Here is a 14,040-nt window from a genome sequence, read left to right as displayed (position 1 = left end):
GCCTGAGTCAATGCTGGAGGCAGATACCCTGGTGAAATTTAAGAGACTCCTTGACAGGTACATGGAGGAATTTAATGTGTGTGTGTGTGGGAGTCAGGGTTTATGGGTCGGCACAGCATTGTGGGCCGAAAGGCCTGTATTCTGCTGTATTGTTCTATTTTTCTTAGGCGACAAACCTATCAATCACCCCTGCAGATGTGCAAGATCCCTATGCTCCACGGCCGCTGGGCAATGTGTGTAAATGTAGGACGGGACTATGTTGAAAATTAAATGTGTTCGGTTCTCTAAAATTGACTCTTTCTACATCAGGCCAGGAACTTATCAATCACCTCCCACCCCCACCGTACAGCACATCGCCGGATACTGCTGCAGGTTAACTCAATCTGACAATTTACACAGGTACAATTAAGTGGCAATTATCAATCATCAAAATCTTGTTCTAAGAAATAAAGTCATGTAAGTGTAACACCCTGATTAACATTCTGTCTGCTATGCTGTAGGCATTGCAGTTTATCAATTTTGTGAGAGAAGTCTGTTTTATTATAAGCTTGTAGGGTTTGATCTGAGATGAGGGGATTTACTGTACAACTTAAGAATGTAGTGTCATCCAGTCAGGATGGTAGAATTGATAAGGGTTCTACAGAATGCTGTGAGGGCAGCTCTTTGTTGGTGGGAGCTGGGAGAATGCAGGAGGGAAGATGGATGAAGACGCCGCCCCTCTTGAACAAGGTGCTTTATGCAAATGAATGTCTTCAGGAGGAAGGACCAATACTCTGGAAGTAGAGCCCTTTTGTTTGTCGTGGATTTCAAGCGGAAACAAATGTTTCTGGATGATTTGATCTCCACTGTGCACATGTGACTGATTAAGTATAATAGGTCATTTTTTTTTTCCAGCCCTTCCTTTGGTAACTAGGTGCTTAAGTTAGCATTAGTAAATATCCTTCTTTATAATTTGAATTCAGTGTGAGAAACGTTATGTCTTGCCAAGGGACGATTGCTGGGTAGAAAATCACACAGCATTCATACAAACCGGGGTGTGGGTGGGTGAGCGAGCCATTCCAACCTCATAGACTTCGCGGTACCACAGTTGTATTACCATATACGTGCAAAGCTTGACAAAGGTGAGTTTCTCCCCACAGTGTCCAGTGGTGGTTAGCAAGTATTTTAGTTGACCACCCAAATCTCCTCAAACTCGGAGTGTAATAAAGTCCCTGAATTGCATTCTTTATACCTATACAATATATTGTGTCCATGTTAGGGCGTCAGAGATATTGACACCCAGGAACTTTAAATTGCTCGCTCTTTCCACTCCTGACCTCTCGATGCTGTTTGACTTTGCTCCCTCTTTTTAGCCCTTCCTGAACTCCACAATCAGCTCTTTGGTCATGCTGAAGTTGAGTCCAAGGTTGTTGTTGTGGGACCACTCAACTAATTGGTATACCTTGCTCTTGTACGCCCTTTCCTCACAGACCTAAATTCTGCCAACAATGATTACATTCACAGCAGTTTACAGTTGATATTTGAAATGTCCCTAGACACATAGTCATGGGCTTAGAGAAGGTAGAGCAGTGTTAAGCACACAAAATTGTGCTGTGCCGGCCATTACCCTATATTTGCCATAAGCATAGGGCGATTCACAGGTTGTTGATCAAGCTCCCCATCGGGCCACCATGCCCATTCTAATACACAATACCATTCTTTTTTTTCCAGTCTTTTTATTATTGTTATTAATATGAACAAAATAAAATGAGACATAGATAATGGGATTACAAACATACACTTTCCAACTAAACATGAGAGAATACATAAGCAATGATTACAGTATAAATGAGTATTCTCAAATCATGAACAATACAGTATACAAATAAACAAGTCAAACCTAGGTATATCATAATATATTTTTTTTAAAAAGAAGAAAGAAAAAAATTATGCAAAAAAAAACTAATCTAATAATCTAATAACTAATAGAGAAAAAAAACAAAAAAGAAAAAATACAAAAAAAGGGCTGTTTATAATATCTCACAACAATAGAAAATCATCAGTGTCGTTAACTCCGATCCTCTCAACATATATACAATCAAAACTGGAAAAACAAATAGGCTTGGGACAGGGTCATATTACATCATATGAAAATATTGAATAAATGGTCTCCATATCTTTTCAAATTTGATAGAAGTATCAAATACAACACTTCTAATTTTTTCTAAATTTAAACATAACATAGTTTGAAGAAACCAATGAAATACGGTAGGAGGATTAATTTATTTCCAATTCAACAAAATAGATCTTCTAGCCATTAATGCAAGAAATGCAATCATTCGACAAGCGGAAGAGGAAAAATGGAGTGAGTCCATCATCGGTAAACCAAAAATTGCAGTAATAGGTTGAGGTTGTAAATCAATGTTCAATATAAAGGGGCTCTGAACGTATCTTCATAATTATATTGTAAAGTTTTGATATTAGCCCTTTCTGAAAAGGATATACTTCTAACAAATTCTGCAAAATACCTGAAGACACAAAATTTGGAAAAGTAGGAAGTACAGTATTTAAGAAATTCCTAATCTGTAAATATCTAAAACAATAAAATCTAGGCAAATTATATTTATTAGATAATTGCTCAAAAGACATTAAACAATTATCCAAAAATAAATGGATAATTGTAATAATCCTTTAGTCTTCCAAGCTGAATAAGCTTGGTCTATAATAGAAGGATAAAAAAAGCAATTGGATACAATAGGAATATTTAAAACAAACTGAGTCAACCCAAAAAATTTCCGAAATTGAAACCATATACGTAAAGTGTGTTTAACTATCGGGTTGTCAATTCGTTTCGGCAATTTAGAAAGAGCAAAGGGAAGCAAAGTCCCTAAAATAGAACCCAATGCAAATCCTTGTACAGATTTAATTTCCAAGTTCACCCAATGAGGGCTAAAAGATATATCCCAATACTTTAACCAACATATCAAATATTGGATATTAACTGCCCAACAATAAAATCTAAAATTAGGCAATGCCAATCCACCTTCCTTCTTTGCCTTCTGTAAATATATTTTACCTAACCTAGGATTTTTATTCTGCCATATATATGAGGAAATTTTTGAATCAACATTAGCAAAAAAAGATTTCGGAATAAAAATTGGTACCGCTTGAAATATATATAAAAACTTAGGTAAAATAACCATCTTAATAGCATTAATCCGACCTATCAGAGATAAAGATAGTGGTGACCATATAGTAAACAAACATTAAATTTGATCAATTAAGGGTAAAAAATTAACCTTAAATAAGTCTTTATAGTTCTTTGTGATTTTAATCCCTAAGTAAATAAAAGAGTCATTAACTAATTTAAAAGGTAAATTTCCATAAATTGGAACCTGTCTATTTAAAGGAAACAATTCACTCTTATTAAGATTTAATTTATACCCGGAAAAATCACTAAATTGAACCAACAATGATGAAACTGCAGGAATGGATTTCTCAGGATCAGAAATAAATAATAATAAATCATCTGCATATAATGATAACTTATGTATATCTGTCCCACGATTAATGCCAAAAATGTTCTGTGATTCTCTGATAGCAATTGCCAAGGGTTCTAAAGCAATATCAAATAATAATGGACTAAGAGGACAGCCTTGTCGAGTACCCCAAAATAAATGAAAAAAGGGAGATCTTAAATTGTTAGTAAGCACCGAGGCTACTGGAGAATGATATATCAGTTTAATCCAGGAAATGAATGTCGGACTAAAATTAAACTTCTCAAGCACATAAAATAAGTATGGCCATTCAACTCTATCAAATGCTTTCTCCACATCTAATGAAATAACACATTCTGAACTGCTATGTGAAGGAGTATAAACAATATTCAACAATCTCCTAACATTGAAAAAAAATAGCGATTTTTAATAAAACCGGTTTGATCTTCCGAAATAATTTGGGGTAATACCTTCTCCAGCCTGGATGCCAGTAACTTGGAAAAGATCTAGGAATCCACATTCAATAAAGATATTGGTCTATAGGATGCACAGTCAATAGGGTCTTTATCTTTCTTCAGTATTAAAGAAATGGAAGCTATATAAAAAAATTGTGGCAGATTGCCCAATCTAATTGCTTCTTCAAAAACCCTGCATAACCAAGGAGAAAGAGTAATGGAAAAACATTTTTAAAATTCTACTGTATACCCATCTGGACTTGGTGCTTTCCCAGAATTCATAGAGGAAATAACCCCTTTAATTTTTGCATCCGTAATAGGAGTTTCTAATATTGAAAGATCTTCTGATGATAAATTTGGAAAATTCAATTTCCCAAGAAAATCACACATGGTATTACGATCATTAGGGAATTATGAATGATACAGGGAGGTATAAAAATCTTGAAATGATTTATTTATCTCATCATGGTTAACTGTCAGATCCCCATTCTGCTGACGGATCTTAGTAATTTGACATTTAACCAAAGCATTCTTCAATTGACTAGCTAACAGTTTTCCCGATTTATCACTATGTATATAAAAATCAGATCTGGTTTTCATTAATTGATTTTCAATCGAAGATGTAAGTAATAAACTATGTTCCATTTGAAGTTCAACCCTTTGCTTGTAAAGCTCCTTGCTAGGAGTAATCGAATATTTCTTGTCAATTTCCTTAATTTTATCAACCAATAAAAGAGTTTCCATCTTAATGCGTTTTCTCAGACCAACAGAATAGGAGATAATCTGTCCACGTATATATGCTTTAAAAGTGTCCCAAAATGTTCTGCAAGAAATATTCTTGGAATTAGTTGAAAAGAAGAAATCGATCTGTTCCTTCATAAATTTAATAAAATCCGGATCTTGCAATAAGGTAGAATCAAATCGCCATTGTCTAGCACTAGAAGCTGTATCCGTAAATTTAATAGAAAGATTTAATGGAGCATGGTCAGAAATGGCTATAATATCATAATTACAACCAATTACCAATGGAATAAAACAAGAGTCAATAAAAAAATAATCAATTCTCGAGTAGGAATGATAAACATGTGAGAAAAATGAAAACTCTTTGCCCTTAGAATGCCGAAATCTCCAAATATCAAAAATTCCATTATCAGTCAAAAAAGAGTTAATACAAGTGGCCGACTTATTAGGTAAAGTCTGAATAGATATAGATTTGTCCATCAAAGGATTTAATCAACAATTAAAGTCACCACCCATTATTAACTTATATTCATTTAGATTAGGTAAAGAAGTAAATAAGGACTTTAAAAAATCGGGACAATCCACATTTGGAGCATAAGCATTAACCATAGCACACACACAATACCATTCTATTTAGAAACACTTTGTCCGCAGGCAGGAATGCCAATGTTTCTGTATGTTCACCTGGATAATGGGGATGGACAGTCAGAATCACTGCATACATCCACTATCTACACCCCATGACAACGTATTCCTGGTTCCAGCACCCCTCACCACCATACCACCACCTCTGGGTGACATTGCTCACAGTCCCTCTGAACCTCTTGCACGGCCACGTCAATCTGTCCTCTGTACTATTGAGAACTGTGCTACAAGGGTGACCATTCACACTGTGTAACCCATCCATACTCCTCCACACCTATGGGTCAGAACACCCCAATTAGTCTGTTCCGGACTACAAGGATCAATCCAGCCTGAGCAGTTTGCCTTAAAAAGAAGGGAAATGGACGATCTCGAAAGAGGTTCTGGAGAGGAAGAGGAAGAGTGTGGAATGGGGAGAAGCTGATCAGGAGTAAAGGAGGTGGAGGGGAAAGAGCTGGTGGGAGAGACCGTGCAGGAAGGGGACCGTGTTTTATATGGTATTCAAAACAAACTTTTCACTCACCCTCCATTCCACGGGAACTGGACATGTGCCCCCCTCAGTTCAATGGCTGTCATCGCTGGGAACTAAGCACAACCGCCGTGATTTCCCACTACTCTCAGCCTGTCACCTTTCCAGAAATTAAATTAATCCGACTGTCTGTTGTGTTATCATTAACCGAGTCTCCGCTTTTAACCTCACCAACATCTCCAGCACAGTGTTCTGTCAAATACTGAGTTCCTGTGGGTGACATGAAGGCAATGTGGGAGAGCAAAGAGCGCAACAGATATCCATATTAACAGACTAATGCTGAGTGATATGTGTGAGAGATAGACAGAAGGAGAGAGGGAGAGAGAGAGAGAGAGAGGGGGGGAAGAGAGAGAGAGAGAGAGAATAGGGAAAAGCGAGGTAGCATTGATGAAATAGAGGCTGGAGGGACAGTGGGAAAGAGAAGGGAGGAGGAGCTGAGAGCGAGACATTGCAGTGTGTGTTAGAAACCCAGAGAGAAAGGGAAAAAGAACAATAGATGTAGTATGATTTCTTGTCTCTCATACCGAATGATTACAATTTCTCTAAGCTCTCATATCCAGAGTTCACAGTTTCACTGCAAAGACCATGAGTGGTCTGCACTCCCTCTGTGTCACCTTGCTGTACAAGGTGTGTGCTTGTCCGGCACCTGTACATACTGAGAGATAACACGGGATATTGATATAAATGAGAAGAAAAACAACTCATGATTTTAGTGTCTCCAGCCACAGGTTTTGCATCATCCAATGGAGCTACCTAGTGCAAACAGAAGCTCATTAATTCACCGGGAGACACTGCATCAGTAGCACCTATACTAGTGGATCCAGAGAACAGCTGAAGCCACCACCTACTTTGCCTATTGGGAAGACTGTTTCTGAAGCACCTGGCCATTCTGCTCAAAGCATCCAACTCAGCATGAATCACATTTGCAAAGCTGGCAAGGCATCTGCTAACTTGGTGATTCAATCACCCTCCCATTTATGAGATTACGGAGAGCTGCACCTGGCTTTCTGGCAATGAAATGGCAGTCACTGTGTGGTACATTAAGACAGTCCATTCAGCCCATCAAAGCTGCTTCGTCAATCAATTATGTTTAATCCCAGATCACCTTTGATGCCCTGACGAATCAGGAAATTATCTTTTTTTTTGCTTTCAATATTTCCACGGACTTGGCTTGCACACCTATCCGTGGCCGAGCATTCTGCAGATTCACCACTCTCTGGAAAAACAATATCCTACTTAACTTTGTTCTAAAGTGATCCCTCTCAAATCTGACGTTGTGTCTGCAATTTCTGGAGACTCTGTATATGAAACATCGTCTCCACATCCACCTAAACAAGTCTTTTCAACATTTGGTAGGTTTCAATACAATCTACTCGCATTCTTCTAAATTCCAGTGCGTACAGGGCCAACGCTCTTACATTTTAACCCTTCTTTCCCAGAATCATCCTCGTAATCTGGACTCCCCCCGATGTGAGCGCATGCTTTCTGAGGTACAGGACACAAAACAGTTGACAGTACACCAAGTGCAAACAGTGCGGACTGTTGCTTATAAGTACTCAGCTAATCTCGCTGTTTTTATATTATATTCCACTTTGAAATGAATACCAACATCTGCCTTCTTTACGACCAGCTCATTTCTGAACATTGTATTCAACCTGCCAATTTTTTCCCATTCTTACAAATTTTTATATCCTTAGACCATAAAACCATTAGACAAAGGAGTAGAATTAAGCCATTCAAACCAGTAAGTCCTTCTACAATTTCATAATGGCTGATCCTGGATCGATTCCACCCCATACACCTGCCCTCTCATCATTTCTCTTGATGCCCCACTTTCTTTCTGTAATCCCATTGCTTCTTCAGAGCTACATACCCCTCCAACTATCTTCATAACTTCTGACAACGTTGCTGCAAAGCCATCAATTTCTTTATCTAAATCATTGACAAAAGTATAAAAAGTAGGTTTCTAATACTGGCCTCTGGAGAACACTGCTAGTCACTGGCAGACAACCAGGAAATGCCCCGCTTTATTCCAGTCGCTGGTCCCTGCCTGTCAGCCATCCCTCTAACTATGTCAGCATCTTCCCTGTATTTCCATGTGATTTTATCATGTTAAGCGGCCTCATGCATGGCACCGTGTGAAATGCCTTCTGGAAATACAAGTAAAGGATTGGAGGGTTGTGAATGTTGTTCCTTTATTAAAGAAAGGGAGTAGAGATAGACGAGGAAATTATAGACCAGTGAGTCTCCATTCAGTGGTTGGCAAGTTGATAGAAAACATCCTTGTAGACAGGATTCATGAATATTTGGAGACGTATAATATGATTAGGAAGAGTCAGCATGACTTTGTCAAAGGCAGATCGTGTCTTATGAACCTGATTGAAATTTTTGACCATGTGACATTGATGAAAGCAAGGCAGTAGATGTAGTGTATATAGATTTCAGCAAGATACCCCGTGCAAGGCTTATTGAGAGAATAACAATGCATGAGATCCAAGGGGACATTGCTTTGTACATCCAGAGTTGGCTTGTCCACAGAAGGCAATGAGTGATTGCAGGTGGGTCACATTCTACAAGGAGGCCGGTGACCAGTGGTGTGTCTCAGGGATCTGTGGTGGGACCACTACTCTTCATGATCTTTATAGATGATCTGGATGAGGAAGTGGAAGGTTGGGTTAGTAAATTTGCTGATAACACAAAGTTTGGTGGTGTTGTGGATAGTTTGGAGGGCCATCAAAGATTACAGTGGGAGATTGATAGGATGCAAAACTGAGCTGCAAAATGACAGATGGAGTTCATTCCAGATAAATGTGAGGTGGTTCATTTTGCTAGGTCAAATAGGATGGCAGTATATAGTATTAATCGTAAGATTCTTGGCAGTGTGGAGGATCAGAGAGATCTTGGGGTCCAGGTCCATAGGGAACTCAAAGCTGCTGCACAGGTTTACTCTGTGGTTAAGGAGGCAGACTGTGTATTGGCCTTCACCAATCGTGGGATCAAGTTTAGGAGCCGAGAGGTAATGCTGCAGCTATATAGGAACCTGTTCAAACTCCACTTGGAGTACTGTGCTCTGTTCTGATAGACTCACTGCAGGAAGGATGTGGAAACCATAGAAAGGGTGTAGAGGAGCTTTACAAGGATGTCACCTGGAATGGAGAGCATGCCTTATGAGAATTGTTTGAGTGAACTCGGCCTTTTTTCCTTGGAGGGACGGAGGATGAGAGGTGATCTGATAGAGGTGTATAAGATGATGAAGGGCATTTATTGTGTGGATAGCCAAGGCTTTTTCCCTGGGCTGAAATGGCCAACACGAGAGGACACAGTTGTAATGTGTTTGGAGGTAGGTACAGAGGAGATGCCAGGTGTACGTTTATTTACACAGTGAAGGTGAGTTTGCGGAATGGGCAGTCGACGACAGTCATGGAGGCGAAAGCGATAGTGTCGTTTAAGAGACTTCTGGATAGGTATATGGAGATTAGAAAATTAGAGGGCTATGGGTAACCCCAGGTAGATTCTAAGGTAATGACATGTTCAGTGCAGCGTTTTAGGCTGGAGGACCTGTATTGTGCTATAGGCTTTCTATCTTTCTATGTAATGGCTTCTTTGAAATGTTTCACTGCTAAGGCAAAAGTAATGGCTTCTAAGTAATGTTCCCTGCTGAGGTAATTGTTTCTCTGTAGCAGCAATGTTTGGGTTATGCCTGTTAGCCCATCGGAGATTGTTGCTTTGTCTTGTGTATCAGGAAGGACGTTGTCTTCACGGTTTTTTGTCGAGGAGAGATGAAGAGGGAGGATGCGTGTGGAGAGAGTGGGTAGACCACCAGGCGGAGTGGACTGGGATGTGGAAGTCCGAAGTTCGGCGACGCTCGGAGGAGACCGATGGTGGAAGAAAGACTACTGAGTGAGCTCAAACGTGACTTTGACTTGACTTGGACACTTTTTTTATTTTCAGTACTATATTCAGATTAAGATTCATAATGTTCTATCATTTAATTGCATATAGTGTATGCAATCTGGTATTTTGCGTTGTGGGTTTGTAGCTGGGGTTACATTGCACAACATCCACACAATGTGATTACCCAGTTTCGTGGGGCCGAAGGCCGACTCCCCTAGACGAACAGGAGCTGGGCGAGCCCGAGGGTTACATTTGTGCCAAAGACATCCACCTCCCTTCATTTTATTTCATGCTAATTGTTACGTCCTCGAGGAACCCTGTCAGATTTGTCAGGCAGGTTAGCCGAACGGGCCTGTAATTTCCTTCTTTATTTGCCTTCCTCCCTTTTTAAAGAGTGCAGAGACATTTGCAATTTGACATTCCTCCGGAACCATAACAGAATTCAGTGATTCTTGAAAAATGATAACCACTGCATCTACTATCTCTTCGGCAACCTCTTTCAGAACTGTGGGATGTCAGCCATAAGGTCCACTTGTCCTAGTTAAGACCTTAGCGTTTCTTTGGCGCTTTTTCCTTTGTAATAGAAAAGGCACTCACTCATGTTCCCTGGCAATCATGGTCTTCAGGAACACTGTTAAAGTTTTTCACAGGGAGAGCTGATGTAAAGTACTCATGAGCTTCATATGCCATTTCTTTATGCCCCATTACTACTTCACCAGCATTATTTCCAGTAGTCCAGTTTCAACTCTCACCGCCCTTTTACACTTTATATAACTGTAAAACAAACTTTTAGCATTCCACTTTATATTATTGGCTAGTTTGCCCTCATGTTTATTCTTTTGGATTCGTATGGCTTTCATAGTGGCCTTATGTTGGATTTAAAAAAAATTCTCAAACATGCAGAGACCCTTCCTGCAGAATGAGAACCAAGTTCCTCGCCCAGCACGTCGACTGTACACTATTTCTAATTTCTGATGTAAAATCATGTAGTAACATGATGCAAACAACTTTGTTTTATGTATTTATTTGATTGTACAATTTGAGCCTAAGAAGGTAGAGTCATTTTTATCACATAAGGTCCAAATTATCTAAAGCAGTGTTAACAGCAAAATAAAAATACAATGTGTATCCCTTCCCACTCAACGCACTGATGTCCCCTTCTCCCTTCCGCAAACCTCCTCCTTCGACATATCGTTCTGGTTTGCTGCCCTGCTCTGGATGTTTTAATCTTGAAGTCCCGACGAGACATCAATCAGCCACACTGGCACAGCTCAATCCTCCTCAAACCTTACCGACTCTGAACTCCGCTCTCTCTGTGCGTATCCCAAATTTACAATCAAACCCCCAGACAAAGGATGTGCTGTTGGACTGTTTCTGAGTGAACTTGTGAAATCCAATATCTCCTTATCCGTACCACATGAGGAGGACCCCGCTCCAGAGCTACATAAAACTGTCTCTGATACCATTACTGACCTCATCAGTTCTGGAGATCTCCCATCCACTCACGGATCCTTCGCCCACAACTGCTTACCTTGACCCAATACCCAAGATCCACAATCCCGACTGTGCTGGGTAGGCATATTATCTCTGCCTGCTCCTGACCCACTGCACTCTTATGCTCATAGCTCGACTCGATTCTGTCTTCCTCGATCTGTCCCTTCCAATCTGTATCGGTGAAACTTCTCATGCTCGCGATCTTCTTTCTAGCGTTCAACTCCCTGGCCACGATTACCTCATTTACACCATGAATGATCATTCCCAATACACTTCTACCCCGAATCTACTAACACTTTCCTCTGTCTGATAGAATTGGCCCTCACCCTCAACAGGGTTTCCTTTGGCTCCGTCCGCATTATCTAAGCTCGTGTGTTGACCATTGGCTACGTCCCTATTCCAAGCCTTCGCCAGAAATGTTCCCTGTCTTGTTCCTCCAGAACATTGATGTGTTATTTTAACGGTCTGGAGCCAGCGTTCCGGTTCTTGGTCCGGGCCGCGGACTCCGGGTCTTGTAGCCGTCCGCCTTTCACCCTTGAGCCTAATTAGTCACACCTGTGGATCAACTTGGCTTGTTGGGGCTCAAGGTGGCGACCCTGATGCCCACCGGCTGGCGGTGTATAGAGGGGCCTCTGGGACTGAGTGGAGTTGGGGGGTTGTCTTGCCTATCCTGCACACCCCTGGTTGTCCTGCCTATCCTGCTCACCCCAGGTTGTCCTGCTTATCCTGCTCACCCCTGGTTGTCCTGCTTATCCTGCTCACCCCTGGTTGTCCTGCCTACCCTGCTCACCCCTGGTTGTCCTGCCTATCCTGCTCACCCCTGGTTGTCCTGCTTATCCTGCTCACCCCTGGTTGTCCTGGTTATCCTGCTCACCCCTGGTTGTCCTGTTTATCCTGCTCACCCCTGGTTGTCTTGCCTATCCTGCTCACCCCTGGTTGTCCTGCTTATCCTGCTTACCCCTGGTTGTCCTGTTTATCCTGCTCACCCCTGGTTGTCCTGCTTATCCTGCTCACCCCTGGTTGTCCTGCTTATCCAGCTCACCCCTGGTTGTCCTGCGTATCCTGCTCACCCCTGGTTGTCCTGTTTATCCTGCTCACCCCTGGTTGTCCTGCTTATCCTGCTCACCCCTGGTTGTCCTGCCTATCCTGCTCACCCCTGGTTGTCCTGCGTATCCTGCTCACCCCTGGTTGTCCTGTTTATCCTGCTCACCCCTGGTTGTCCTGCTTATCCTGCTCACCCCTGGTTGTCTTGCCTATCCTGCTCACCCCTGGTTGTCCTGCTTATCCTGCTCACCCCTGGTTGTCCTGCTTATCCTGCTCACCCCTGGTTGTCCTGCTTATCCTGCTCACCCCTGGTTGTCCTGCCTATCCTGCTCACCCCTGGTTGTCCTGCTTATCCTGCTCACCCCTGGTTGTCCTGCTTATCCTGCTCACCCCTGGTTGTCTTGCCTATCCTGCTCACCCCTGGTTGTCCTGCTTATCCTGCTCACCCCTGGTTGTCCTGCTTATCCTGCTCACCCCTGGTTGTCCTGCTTATCCAGCTCACCCCTGGTTGTCCTGCGTATCCTGCTCACCCCTGGTTGTCCTGTTTATCCTGCTCACCCCTGGTTGTCCTGCCTATCCTGCTCACCCCTGGTTGTCCTGCTTATCCTGCTCACCCCTGGTTGTCCTGCCTATCCTGCTCACCCCTGGTTGTCCTGCCTATCCTGCTCACCCCTGGTTGTCCTGCTTATCCTGCTCACCCCTGGTTGTCCTGCCTATCCTGCTCACCCCTGGTTGTCCTGCTTATCCTGCTCACCCCTGGTTGTCCTGCGTATCCTACTCACCCCTGGTTGTCCTGCCTATCCTGCTCACCCCTGGTTGTCCTGCTTATCCTGCTCACCCCTGGTTGTCCTGCCTATCCTGCTCACCACTGGTTGTCCTGCTTATCCTGCTCACCCCTGGTTGTCCTGCTTATCCTCCTCACCCCTGGTTGTCCTGCGTATCCTGCTCACCCCTGGTTGTCCTGCGTATCCTCCTCACCCCTGGTTGTCCTGCGTATCCTGCTCACCCCTGGTTCTCCTGCCTATCCTGCTCACCCCTGGTTGTCCTGCTTATCCTGCTCACCCCTGGTTGTCCTGCTTATTCTGCTCACCCCTGGTTGTCCTGATTATCCTGCTCACCCCTGGTTGTCCTGCTTATCCTGCTCACCCCTGGTTGTCCTGCGTATCCTGCTCCTCCGGTTTGCCCTGGCTTGGAGTACCATCATTAAAGACGAGTTTTTCGAGTAAGTCTGGCAATCACCCTGGATGAAGTTTCCTTTCTATCCCTTGCCTCCGTTGGGCAAGCCTGGCCGGACTGTCATTGCCCGACGGGGGACTCTACCCATTCCTACCCCTTGCTGCCGTCGAGTTGTGCTCCACAAGCTACCCATGTGCCCTGCGACTTGCACAGGCCTCTGTGTTCCTTCCTCGGAGGTCTGGGCCCTGCCTTGAAGTTATGCGGCTCCCCCAGAGAACTCCTAGATCCTGCTGGACCTCCATGAACCTCCTCTGAACTCCGGAATCCTCCTTGCCTGAACTCTAAGCCTCTCTTGGAACCCCAGAATCACCTTGAACGCCATGTCCCTCACGCATACCACGGTCCCCACATCTTGTCTATCGTTTAGTTCTTCCCATCCTGCCCCTAGTACTTCAGTGTCTGCGTCCTGAACTTGTGTCCAGCTGCCTGTCCCCTTATGACATTGATGACTGCATCGATGCTGTTTCAGGCACCTGCTCTGAGGCCGTGAAGTTAATCACATTGGCCACCAACGTCCACACTGACCTTA

Source organism: Hemitrygon akajei, unplaced genomic scaffold, assembly GCF_048418815.1.
Source record: "Hemitrygon akajei unplaced genomic scaffold, sHemAka1.3 Scf000059, whole genome shotgun sequence".
Lineage (NCBI taxonomy): Eukaryota > Metazoa > Chordata > Chondrichthyes > Myliobatiformes > Dasyatidae > Hemitrygon > Hemitrygon akajei.
Note: the sequence above shows the minus strand (reverse complement) of the source record.